The sequence below is a fragment of the Seriola aureovittata genome, chromosome 11, assembly GCF_021018895.1.
Source record: "Seriola aureovittata isolate HTS-2021-v1 ecotype China chromosome 11, ASM2101889v1, whole genome shotgun sequence".
Taxonomy (NCBI): domain Eukaryota; kingdom Metazoa; phylum Chordata; class Actinopteri; order Carangiformes; family Carangidae; genus Seriola; species Seriola aureovittata.
Genome location: NC_079374.1, coordinates 19,168,348 through 19,182,287, shown reverse-complemented (window position 1 = coordinate 19,182,287; position 13,940 = coordinate 19,168,348). Strand labels below are relative to the sequence as shown.

The window sequence follows — 13,940 nt, the reverse complement described above, 5'->3', positions numbered from 1 at the left end:
ACTGGGGCCTTGCCTCGACTGCTGAAGGTGATAGGCCTTTATTAGAACCAGGTCTTTATTTCTAATTCCCTCTGTTTGATATGTAGAATTGATCAGACTGGTATTTTAGTACAAATCCTCGATTTGATCCATTCCCATTTGCCATGTTAAAGTTACTGCATTAGGCGTTAAGACAAACTCAACACTTCTTTTAACCATTTCAAATTAAAAGCCCTTAGAAACCATTTATTTCTTAGCAGGGTTTTAATTGCTGTGGTGATGTTTCCGGTTGCTGGCATTTGTTATTTACGTGCTTTTCAGATCTGCTAGTTTCTTTAGCTTAGCAGTTATCAGTGCCTTCTGTCTCTCCCTTCCACTCTCCTGTTCTCTCTTGCTTGCTTATGTTTAGCTTTTCCTCTGCCTTCGTAGCAATAATGTACATGTAATAAATGTGGTTAATAAGTGTGGGCTCAGTGTATTGAAAGTGCAGCTATTTACAATTTTGCCAGAGCCACTCTAGTTTATTCTATGTTCAACTGTATATTATTTTTTATTACTACTACTGTATTTGTCAGTAATAATGAAGTGTTAGGAGTGTTGTTGAAGATTATTTTTATTGCTGCATAAAGGCAGGGTATTTGCAGGACTCATGTTCTTCCTTACCATATATTATTTGTTAATGAATTTATTGGAAATTAAACGTTTTACCTTAGTAACTAGCTCACCCTTGCAATTAGCATAGTCATAATTCACTTTTTCTCTGACCTACGCAGACACATTTTCTTATCAAAAACGGAAGTATAAACTGGATATTTCAAAGAAATAACCCAAGCATGAGCGCTATGAGGCAAACTATTTGATGCTGAAGCTTGATAAATTTAATGTTGGTCAGTAGTCTACCATGGTTATGTAGACATTCAAATACCCTTACTGTCACTGGGGAGCTTTAAGCAATTCCAAAACAGTATTTCCAATATTTTACCCAAACTCTGATCTGAATAAACAATAATATAAGTAGGGACAAGTAGGGATTCAAACTACAGTAGAGACAGAAAGTTTACACTATGCAGTATTTAACAATAATATGTGAAGTTATTGTTATTCATTGCTGTTTGTTTGCACTGATGAACAGCATTCATAAGTGCTGTCCAGTGTGTGTGAGAGAAATGTAATTTTTCATTTGTGCTTTGTTCTAAATTTAGTTGTATTTTCCTGGTCCCAGCTAAAGGACTTTCCTTCACTCTGTAGCATGTTTATGTTTTCAGGCTGCTTAACCAACATTTATATGGATTATGGAAATATTTATTCCAGAGTTACCTCTGTTCTGTTTAAGTGTCCCAGTACGTCATGTTAGTGTGGCAGTGAGGCAGCAGGCACAACACTAGGACCCTGAAACTGAAGCAGCTAAATTGAATTCAGTCATCATTGATTTTATTATATAGATCTTTAATTTTCCTACTGTGACATGTCAAAATGTCTTTTGTGAAAAACAATGGAAACATTTATTTTGTAAACAGCAAAAATTACAATTGATGAATGATGTGCCAACATAACAACAAATATGGATTAGTTAATTGGATAAGTAGTTTCTGATAACTAAACAATTAACAACAATTTGCCAAAGAATATTTGGAGAAAAACAAACACCCAGTACATCATCACCTTAAAGTGATACTGCATCTGACGTAAGTTAGATACACTGTTTACTGTAAAAAATAAATAGGTAAGCAGTAAAGTTAAAATGTTTCCTAATGAGGAAAATGAGGAAATAAGTCCCAATGAGATTGTAGAGTGTGATGCTTTGTTCCTGCTGTGAGCAAGTGTAACATGAATTAATCAGCAACCAGTAGCACAGTATGTTGTTATTTCACAGAGAGCTTTGATGAACTGAAGGAGCCATGGCAATACTTTTAATACAAAGGATTATTGCTTTCTTTATCTTGCTGCACAGAACAAAATAAGAATCGACGTGCATTCATAAGCTGACTGAACAATATGAGGTGTTGTCAGATAACTGAACATCATGCTGAGAATAGCCAGATTTTGTTATGAACAACTGACCTAGACTAGGGTGTTATTCGAAGAAATAAACAGTGCCCATCTCCAGAGTTTGCACAGAGCAGATGGCTGATGCGAAAGCTTACCAGATAGGGTAAAATTGATCTGTCTCTATTTGCGATTGCTAGAATTCCATTATCGGGTGACCATTTTGCAATATTTATGCTTTTCACCCGTCGTTGCCCTTGCTATAATTGCCCCCCCTGCCCCCGCTGAGCTTCTTTGTCAGCCAATCATTCACCTGATGCTAATGACCAGGTACCAGCTCTTCTGTCCCTCAGATATCATGTCTGAAGACTGATGTATTGATCGGGCGAGATTGATCAGGGCAGGGATGATACAGCAACATTACATGATTTATTCAGGTTCTAATATCTTGCGTCAGGGCTACCTTCTGGGATTTGACTGTCTAAGCCAAGTGTACTTTCATCATCCATCCAAGTATCAGAGCCTCTTTACACACCACAGCTTCAGTTTCTCCAGACTCAAGAGGCAGTGACAGTCTCCACTTAGTAGTGAAACTGACTATTTAAATAAATCCCCAACACAGTGTGAAAAGTAACTTTTTTATTTTTATTAGGTTTTCAGTAGATTACTGATTTTTCCTTTCTGTTTCCCATTTTACTAACAGAAACATGATTTACATTCTGTGGATGGAAAAATTTAGAGCAAATAAGCAGTTTTCCATTTCTCAAAACAAGACTTAACCAAACCAAGACAATCTTGCCTCTCAAAATAATGTTTTAGTATTCATCAGTTGGAAAAACTGATTTCTAATGCATCAGACAAACTCACTACATGCGCATACTGCACTTATGCCATTTGTTTACAAAATCTCACAAACCTAATGAACATAAAATCACAGTCAAACTGTCTCCCAGTGGAGAGGAGAGAATCTGTTCAGGCATCAGCAGGGCAGGGAAGCAGACTGTTCTGCACAGCCGACAGTAAATGCTTTCAGGTTCACACTCCAAAAAAGAAAAAAAAACAAAACAAGCCAAGCATATGATACCAAAGGCTCAACTTAATGAGCAGCTGACACAAGTGTAAACATTTTAGCCTTTGACCTTCATCAGTGTACCAGGACACCCTGTAACCCTGCACACTACAGTAAACACACTCTTTATACACGTCAGATTTACATTGAGACCGTACTTCTATCAATGGTTGAAATAAAGATTGGCCCCTTCAATTTTTACACATGCAGTATACTTAATCATGAGCAGTACTACCACTCAGCCCCTTCCAATATTTTCCAAACTTTTGAGTTGCATAATGAGAAATGTGGACTGTTTTTTTCCCCATGCTCTAGATTAAAAGTTAGGGCATCTCTGCATTATCTACTTCAATTTGATCATTCTTTTTTTAAATCTTTTTTGTGAGTCCCACAACTTTATGTAAGTACAATACTAAAATGCTTTATGCTTTTAACTATATACAAGAGACCTGTCTCTGAGCAGGGACCTCCATAAGTGAGGTATGAAGATTATTTTGAAATATAAACAAGATTAAGATCCTTGTTTAAATCTTTTGCTAACAGTGCGTCTAATTTGTAAATCAATGCCTCAAGTTTAAGTAATGATTTGTAAGTATTATTCTTCTTATTTTAGTTAGTTAATTTATTTTACAGGGATAATCGACCCACAGAAAAAAAGAACTGTAAATTAGAAAACTGACAATTCTCTTGTTGTCCCTGGCTGGATGTTAAAAAGGCCTCCTTAAAAAGAGAGTTAAATTATCTTATCTTAAATAGCTTGCAAAGCTATTATGTTGTCTATTTCCAACAAAGATGTGAGTACCCAAATCTGTGATTGCTTTTCCTTTGCACTCTCTGAGACTATTTTCCCTGCAGTCGCCTGATAATTTTTCCCAACAACAGTTATTTATGCCATAGTTTATAAAATGTCACAGGCCTAATCAACGAGAAGTCTCCCAGTGGCGAACGTTGAATTTGTTCAGGCTTCAGCGGGCCAGTGGCGCAGGCTGTTCGACACAGCTGGCAGGGGAGCGCGCCCTGTTGTTCTGGGGACTGGAGGGCAGGTGAGCTTCCGACAGAGTCAAGGATGGGTCAGGCCCATGATGCGTGTGGCATGTTGTTGGTGCAGTTAATGGGTCCCTCCCAGGCTTCCCATCCTGTCCCCCCATCCCATCTGTCCTGTGCTGACAAGCTGTGAGCAGAATAACAAGTCAGCATCTGTCCAGTGATGAGATCCAAAGCTTAGCATCAAGATATCAGATGCTAACAGTTAGATCACGATAAGTATATAGTCTCGTCTTTTCAGTCACTATGATCACAAGCTCCTGTACAAAGAACTGTAATTACTAGACAGTTCTGCAATCCATTACTTGACGTGAAACAGAGTGACATGACATAGCTAATATGTCTAAAAAGATGCAGATGACAAATAATTGCATATTTCGGTTTCCCCCTGTCACATTGTCTTCAGACAATAACGTTTAGTATTAGTATTAGTATAAGTATTCTCTGGAGAAATTATCATATGTAAAATGAGCAAAAATATCAGCAAAAGGAAGTGTGGTGTGGAAAGGTACCAAAAAATAAAATCCATTCAAGCCCAGCCAACATTTGCTATGCTCTTGCAGAGTTTCAATGAGGTAATAGTTAATTATTTTGGGATATACACGCATTAAGAACAAAGAGAGAGTACAGAGAGGATGCATTAGCTTAACTTAACACAACGATTGGAAGCAAGGGGAAACAGCTAGCCTAGCTATTGCTAAAATATGTCTACAAGCAATTCTACAGCTCATTATTCAGCATGTATTTCATTTCTTTCTTTATTGACACAAACAGAAATGTAAAAACAACTGCAATTATTTCTTGATGAACCATAGTTTATCCATCTGCAAACAGCATGGCAAAACAAAGTATGCCAATGTTAGCCTTCATTCACAGCCTGCTATCTTTCTACAAGGCAAAAAAAATCTGTATGCTGTCATTCTGTAGGTTTCTAATAGTCTTCAGGTTTGTTCCCAGCTTCAGCCGACTCAGTCTAAAATAGTTAAAGCAACTGTTCTCCTCTCTTGACAATAAGTCATCATCCTACCGCAGCCTGCTCAGAAAACCTGACACCATGAACTCTGAAAAGAGGAGTGAGTGTTTTTTTTTCTTTTCTTTTTTTATCAAGAGTCTGTTAGAAAGCAAACTCATTTATTATTTACTATAGACTACATACATTGTAGATGTTTCACATGAATGGTTTTTTGGTCAGGAAAGATTCAACTGGTGACATTTAGCTTTTGTTCCACTTGCTTATGGGAAAGAGAGGTTTTCTTTCATTTTTCATGCAGGGGTCAGTTTAGAGAGCTAAAAAATGCACTTTAGAAGGAGGAAGCAAAGGCTGGCCTCGGTTACCTGCTTTGCTGCTGTGACCTTCAGCTATAAAGGCAGATCCCTGCTATTTTGCAAGCCGATTCTTGGGCGCCCTTTGTCAACAGCTAACTTTTACTGTTTCAGCATTTGGGATCAATAATTTTACATTTACTTCCATTTCTTTTGTTATTGTGTGAGTAGTCTCTAATCATTCAGGAGAAATCATTCACATTCATCTGCTGACAGAAACAAAAAAGTTAATGCCAAATTCAATGGCCTCTTCCTGTTCTGACACATCTGCAGAAGTTATGGCACACACACAATTCTTTCACCTCCAGCAAAGGACACAGTGGTCATGTTCATTGTTTAACTTCTTTCTCTGTTTCTCATATAAATATTGAGGGTGTGTATGTGTAATATGTTGCACTGCTGCGTAGCGTAGCATTCTGTGTGTGGACTTGAAGAGAAGTGATCCTCAGGGCTATAAAAAAAATCACTGAACCCTGCAATTCCTGGCAATTCCTCAGTCCACTGCACAAGCTTCCTATTTTTTTTCTCTTCGCTTTGGGCAGTGTGTTCTTACATACAGAAAAATGAGTACCCATATGGACCTTCAGAAGATAGTACAACCTTAATAATGAGAGCTCTCATTAGGCAGTGGAACCTCTGACTTTCATCTACTATTACAACATACGGCTACGCAAAGGCTGAACTAAGCTACTGAACCACACCATGTCCAATCTCAGCATTAATGCATGCTGATAGGTTACCTAGCAAGCTACACCAGTCATTTTAGTATTTTCATACAGATGAAAGCTACAGTAAAACTCAAGTGTTCTGAATTTGCAATGAAGTGGTGAGTGAATCCCTCCAAATTCCCCTTTGCAGTTTCACAGTAGAATCAGTCTAATTCAAAATCACGAATAAACAGACATTTAGACTCTGTGTGGCACTTTTATCGTTTCACCAGGCCTTATCATTTGATATAAACATTACAAGCTTGATTTAGGGCCTGATTAATTTCATTCTACTTACTTTTTCCCTTCAACCTTTAAAGTCTAATTGGTTAGTTGTTGTGCTTCATCTGCTTTGGACATGCTGCTCATTGTAAATATTGGCAAGATACAAATCTGCTTATCTTCCTAGTTTCACCCTCCTATTGTACTATTTCTTAAGAGAAATTCACAGGACAAAAATCTGAAACTAACTAATCCTCTTCTTAAAGGTTACATAGAGCAAAAGTTATATGTAATTCTAAATAACATATACATTGGTAACTAACAAGTAACACATTTATTTAAAAAGACATTGGGATTTAACTGTAAACTGACTTTTTTATTTATTTTTTTATTTAATGAGATCTCTTATAGCCTATCAGCAGATCTCCAAACTCCATGTTTTATTGTTTTGTTTCCAGAAATGTGAACTTTTTAAGAACTTTTGTCCATTAGACATACATGATGTTTTTTAAATATGGAGAGGTGGCGCAGACCTGCACGGCTCATTAACAGTATAGTCTGCAGAATTACGGCCGGACCCAGTATCCATGCTAACAGCACCAGTAAATGCTACATCAGCTGACTGTTCCTTTTCACCTTCCAGTATTTTAGCTATAAAACATTAAAATTCTTATTTTTACAAATATAGATGTATAGACAATAATTAGATGGGAGGTCATAGGTGTTATTTGGGGCCCCCCTGTAGTTTGCACTTTATCTACCATCCATTCCATATGACATGAATTTGGCATTACTGGGAAAGTGTAATGAATGAGAGGTTCATTCTATTCCCCCATGTCCCACTGTGCAGGTGCCTGATCAACCAGCTGCAGTTGCTACCACAACAACAATAACAACAACCCTCTATGGTTTTCTTCTCTTGCGAACACAGTTATGACCATTGGAGAACACATCTGAACCCATGTTTTTTTTGGTTGTTTGTTTTTTGTAAAAACCTATTAAATACCAAGTAACGTGCAATTTGCAGGTAAAATAATTTTCATATTACGCATATAATCATATTTGGTTTGTGTAAACTGAGCAGCATGTTTTATGCCTTATTTTTTCATACTCAGACTAAAAATGTTTGAAATTGTTTTGTTCACAGATGAACATAATCTTAGAATAATATGTTCTGTATTAATTCTCTTTTCCTTTGAAACAGTAAATTGACAGATTCATTATATGCTCTTATTTATATAAATATATATATATAAATAAGAGCATCTGTTTACGGATGTGCTGTTTGCAAAATGAAGCAACTTTGTGCCTGTCATGGTCATGTTTTATAATTTAGATGTTAATTTTATTGAAAACATTCAATATTCATTTGTAATGAAGGGCAAATTTTATTTCCACACAAACTACTTCCAATTATTGCAGTGTATTAATACATACATAGATAAGTTCCAGCAGTACACAGACCACATATATACACACCGTACACACTAATACCATGTGCACACCAACAGTAGACAATACAACAGACATACAGTACCTTGATATAGGTAGTTGAGTGATTTTAGTAATGAACATTGATCGTACAAAGGACAGTGCTGTGTGGTGCATGTAAAGGAGAGGGGACAAAGCTTTTGCTGAAGCAGGTCCTCCACTGCCTGATTGTCCTGTATTTTCAGCTGGAGGGAAGGATAGTAAAGCAGCAGCAGAGCAGGTGGTCATAGTCTCTAACAGTGTGAACTGTAAATGCTGTCTGTGGTGGGGCACAGGAGGCGAGTTTTAAAAAAAAGTGTGGGGAGACTGAGTATTTTGGCAGCTCTATTTGAATTTTGGGGACCATGTTCAGTTTGCGATGACAAACCGTAACAAGCTTGGAGAAAAAGGAAACAGTCTCATATAACAGGACCAATACAGTAGCGTGACTTGCTTGAACTGTCCGTGACATTACTGTGACTTGTCAACCTGCCAATATATGATCCTTTGTAATGTGACTGCGCAGTTTTGCAGTGAGAAGGGCTTTCATCATCACTGAGTGTCTGACCTTTTTGTGGTTTTTGCATGGACCAGACATGATCATCAAACAGTCCAGTGAGGGGAGTGGCAGGGAGGTAGGAATGTCGGTGTGGTGCTACCATATCATTCGTGCAGATCAGACCAGCCTGATAATATAAATGGAGGCATGGATGTCACCCTCTGGTGATTCACTTTCCTGCTTACATGGTGATGAAGATAGGTTTTTGCATGTAGTGCTCTTTATCATGGCTTTTTTATGTCACAACATAATGTACGTACAGTTCTGCGTAGAAGAGAAAAATATTTTGCTTGTAGCAAGAAACTGAAGAATTTTCCATCACAACATAATTATACTGGATAGACGTCAATGTGCCCAACCCATGAAATATACTCAGCAGGTACATCCAAACAAAAGCTATGATGTTGATTTTAATGAAAATATTACATCAATTTTAGTGATGGAAGAAGCTGTGTATGCAGAGGATGTAGTTTAAACAGAGGTTTTTAAGCCCAAAGGTAAAATAACAGGTAAAGTGGGCAGAACCAGATATCAGATGGGGCTGCAGAAATAACATAACACTAGAATGAGAGGCTTTGTGAACACAGACATTAGTAACTTAATTATCTTGAGTACCCTTCAATACATTTCCTCATTAAATTGTAACAGTTCAATCAAAATTGTCCTCTCACTGAGCTGAGATCTCTCATGTTTGCTCAAAGAAAAAAATAGTAAATATCAGCCCACTGTCTGCAGCCTCTACAATTCCACACCTTCAAATATGAAACATCGAGAAAAACAAGAAATACAATATTTTGTGTCTCTTATGCAAATTTGACATTTCCCCTGCCGGCTCCGCAGAGTCAGGTTCTCTGTTGACCACAGATACCTGCCTGTGTTACTGCTGAGGCAGCAGCAGCCTCTGTTGCATTGAGTCTTCATTATTTGTTATCAACAAATTAATACCTGTCAGATAGAAATGACACACATGCAAGTCAAAAAGTTGAGCTGCTCGTGTACAAGATCTATGGGAAGTGTACGTCAAATCTTTCACCGTACAGGCATAGCCTATCTTGTGGCTGCACCTTGGGAATTGAATCCCAGTGCATAGCTAGCATTATATTTTTCACTCAGCTCTATCATAAAAAGATTGAGGCAAAGATACAGCATAGCCCTAAAATACAAAATACCAATTTCACTGTGTCTTCAAAGTTTAAATTGTGATTGGCATTTTCCTGTCAGGGCATTGGCAAAAAATAGATCCAAACCAATCGATAGAAATTAATCAATTGATTGATAATTGACAGTTGCCACTTAATTTGTGATTTACATTCAAAGTAAGAAATACAGTGTTCAGCCATCTGATGATTTAAAACATCATTACAAGCAGCTTTTTGAATGGTCAAGTAAATCTTGACCCTCCTGTCCACATGTTGTCCAGTAATTTATCATCAAGAGACAACACAGAGCAACACTGTGATTGCAGCATAATCAGTAGATCATCACTACATAATATGTGCAATTAAAGCTGCCAATGTGATATCGCTGTTCTGTTTTGTCTGTGTGTCCGTGTGTAATAGTGTATTTGACAATTCAGTATCTGTACAAAACTGCCTGCAGAAGTACATACATTTTAAAGATGATTAAAGATAGAAACAAAAGTTTTATTACAAGAGAACTGTCTCAATGATTCACTTAAGACCTGCAGTTTCTGTCATTTTTCTACATGTCTAACACCAGTGTTGTGCATGAACAAGCTAAAAGAGTGTGAACGTGCTGTTTGGTGAACGGTGAACTGAACATATCCAGTCGCATACTACTGTTTCCAAGGTCAAGGATGACATTTAATGCTAAATCACAGTGCATTCAGAAAGTATTCAGACCCCTTCACTTCACATTTTGTTATGTTGCAGCCTCATGCTAAAATTGTTTAAATTAATTTTTCCATTTTCCCCATCCAACCTGGCAGAGATTGAGAGGATCTGCCGAGAAGAATGGCAGAAAATCCCCAAATCCAGGTGTGCAAAGCTTGTTGCGTCATACGCAAGAAGACTAGAGTCTGTAATCACTGCCAAAGGTGCTTCAACTAAGTACTGAGTAAAGGGTTAGAATACTTATGTCAATGGGTTATTTCAGTTTTTGCTTTTTAATAAAACATTTCAAAAATTCTGTTTTCGCTTTGTCATTTGGGAGTGTAGAGTAAAAAAACGTAACAAAAAACGTAACAAAAAGTGGAAGGGGGGGTCTGAATACTTTCTGAATGCACTGTAATTTCTTCATTTATTTTGCCTTTTATCACAAAATCATGTGACCCTTTTAAACCCCATTAGAGGTCTATAGTCTGGTTCTTTGAATACAAAAAATTAAAGATTTGAATCCCAGTGAAGAAAAGAAAAAGTTAAGAAAATCCTGTTAGGAAAACAATCCAACAGAAGAATTAAGAAATCCTGGGTAGATGCTTAAAAGCATGACAATAAAAAATCAGCAGAATTTACTCAAACATTCATGGACTATTATGCTTTTGTACGTTTGCCCAAGAAAAAATGTTTAAATGTTAACATTTATATAAAGGACTCATTCATGGGATGAGATATATACATGTGATCTTAAAGACTCATTTATGGATTTAAAGGTGCACTATGCATTCCTGCATGGTTTAAGCGCGATTTTATATTTGTCTCAAATCATATGCATCTCCCCTTGATCAAAAAAACAGGCGTCACAAATGACAAACAAACACTAGGGGCACAGGCTGTGCCCCGAAACATAACAAACCACGTTCCAGCCGATCACTGACAAGATGGTTGGGGGAGGGGGTGGGGGTTAGTGTGCGTGCACATATATATTTACTTCAAATGTCAACAGAAGTGACGTCATGCTGGAATGCATAGTGCACCTTTAATGGTCATTGTTGTCTCCAGGGGCTGCTAGCAAGTCTTTAGACTTTGGGTCTTTAAAAAATACTGTTTGACTCTTGTTGTGTTCACAGAGTCCAGAGTTCAGAGTCAGGCGCTGTTTGATTTAAGACTAGTAAAATGGAAATTGTTCTTACTCTCACAGTTTTCACAACATACATCAAAATGTTGCCACAAGCCTCCTTTCTCTCAAAATGCAAAAATGAATCCCACAGGAAATACAGCTCTGACCCTTAATTGATAGATGTGGAGAGCAATGTCAGACTGTGATTCATTGCCATAGAAACTGAAGGCTGTATCTGTCTACACTTTCCCTCTTTTGAATCAGAGTTTCTCTTTTAATTTAAACACTGTGAACACATTTCATATATCATCGTCATGTTTAGATACTTCTGCTGTTCTGCTTTCAAAGCATCTAAAAATCTAAAAGTAATAGTTGTTGCTAGAGTCACAGTCTGAACTAACCCTGTCATTTTCATGTTTTTCCTGCAACTTTCCTGACAACGCAAGATTATCCAGCTCACACAAGTATGTGATGTTTGGATAATTCGTCTTCTCTTCAGGAAATTGTAGGCTTGTGTGAAGCCGGCTTCCTGGCTGATGCTGTAGTTCAGCTGTCAGCTGCCTCTTGAAGGTAGAAGGAGGGGTTCAAATTACGGTGTGGCTACAATGAATGCTGTTAAACAAAGATCGCCTGCTACCCTTAAGAAACTGGCCTCACAGTAAGAGCTACTTGATCAGGGATTTTTAGGCTGATATACATGTACACCAAAGCAAACACACTCATCTTCCTCAGAAAAGTTTTGCCTTTTCCTTTTTTTTTCACTGCCATAAATTTCTTTTTGCTTACAAACAAGGGTAAATAAAATCTTATATTTTGATCAGTATTTCAACATGCACTATATACTGTATTCTAGCCCCGTTGAAAACACAAACCTGTTGGTGAGAGACTGGAATCATAGCTTATTTCCTATTTCCACTACAGGAACAGTATATTGTTATATTCAGAGGGGTATGAGGCATTTTTCATAATCTTGACTGATGTTAAAACCAGAGTTGTAAGTTGTCTGCCTTCTGACCAGCCTGACGGTATAGAGAGTGTGCATGAATGACAGAAAGAGGGAGGTCTGAGAGAGTTATGGTGTGATGCTGTTTTGTTGATTTTGGGAACTGTATGTCAAACAGAGCTGTTACTTATGAATCCATTATTGATTGTGACAGTGGATGCAGTGGTAACACATGCCTGATTTAGATCCTGAGCTGAATACTAGTGGCACTTACTGTGGTACCTGGAAATATTTGGTTAAAAAGGACAACACTTTGCCTTTTGCCTTAATTGGAAACAGAACAGTGTGAGTCCTCCCACAAAGTTTACACTTTATCAACTCCAGTCAAACTAAATGTAAAATATTCCTTTTTTTAAAGTTATCTGTTTATTGCCAAATATCTTTGTATTGTTCTCGCTCTGTATAGTTTCCATTGTTTGCTCAGCTCTACCCTGAGGTGTTTTGCTTAATGATTCAATTACAGCTTAAATTGTGTTAATTTTATATGTGAAAATATCTGCAAACATCTTAAATTGTTACACTGCACTTCATGACCGGAGAGATGTCCAATAGATGGAGCTTTTGGGGCGAGGTGATATAAGCGTCAGCCTGTGTTGTCAGGGAGGACATAATTTGTCTGTATTTTTCAGCTCTATGAACTACTTTTATTTCTCAATATGCAGACCAAAAAGAGCAATTTTAAACCTTGTCTGAGATTTTTCAAAACATTCTCACTCACAGCTGAGCTCTGTATTTGAAAAGAAGAAAAAACACTCAAAAACTGTATAAGGTAGTTATGCAGTTTATGGTTATGTTAGATGTGACAATGGGGCCATACAAAAACCCCTGCTAATGTTATTTCCAGTGTCGAAAATAACTTGAAGGTCAGGACATTTAATCCATTGTATCTCATTTTTAGAGCATCAAACACAACACAGGCCCTAGGTTTGGAGTGTAATTGGCTCTGACAAACAAATATAATGCCATCCACTCTTTGAATGGTTTTCATGTGCCAGATGTGCCTGCATGTTTTTTTATTCACATTTGGTATTTAGTCATGGCGTGGACTGTGAGCTTTCATTCCCTCTGTGAGACTGTAAATAAGACCAGGATCCTCTGGGACTGACTACATAAAACAGTCTGTGGTTTGCAGACCTCTGTGTCTGCCAGAGGCATAGCTAAACCATGGACGCTTCACTTCTATCAAGTAAATGCAATATCCTAGATATCTCTGTTTATCTATCAAGAGAACGCACCATCAAAAGACAACCCTGCTCTAAAAAAGTATAAAAAGTAGATGTCTGAGGGACTGCCATAGCAAAAAATCAAAAAAGAAAAATGGCAATGTTGGGGATTTTTTTTGTCTTTACATTATGTTTCACAACATTTACTGTTCGATTATACCAAAAACTTGCCCTTTGTCTACAGCCAAAAGTATTATGTTTCACAAGTCATCAGCTTCATGAAGAGAGATGTTTTGGAGGAACAGAAAAGGCAGATTTCTTTTGTATCCTCATTCTCTCTGCAGTTTTGAGTAATTTCGCATTTCTGAATCTCTCTTGGACTTGAGTTGGCACGTTTGTTTAGAGCGGTTGAATTCACTTTTAAATATGCCTTTTCTCTAGAGGTCCCAGCCCCTTG

General features: G+C 37.4%; 1 protein-coding gene across 1 annotated transcript in view; it reads left to right on the top strand.

The window, feature by feature from the left end:
• The window catches only part of asic4a (acid-sensing (proton-gated) ion channel family member 4a), a 179,461-nt gene that overhangs the window by 88,662 nt on the left and 76,859 nt on the right, over positions 1-13,940 (top strand). The gene's annotated exons all lie outside the window — the stretch shown is intronic.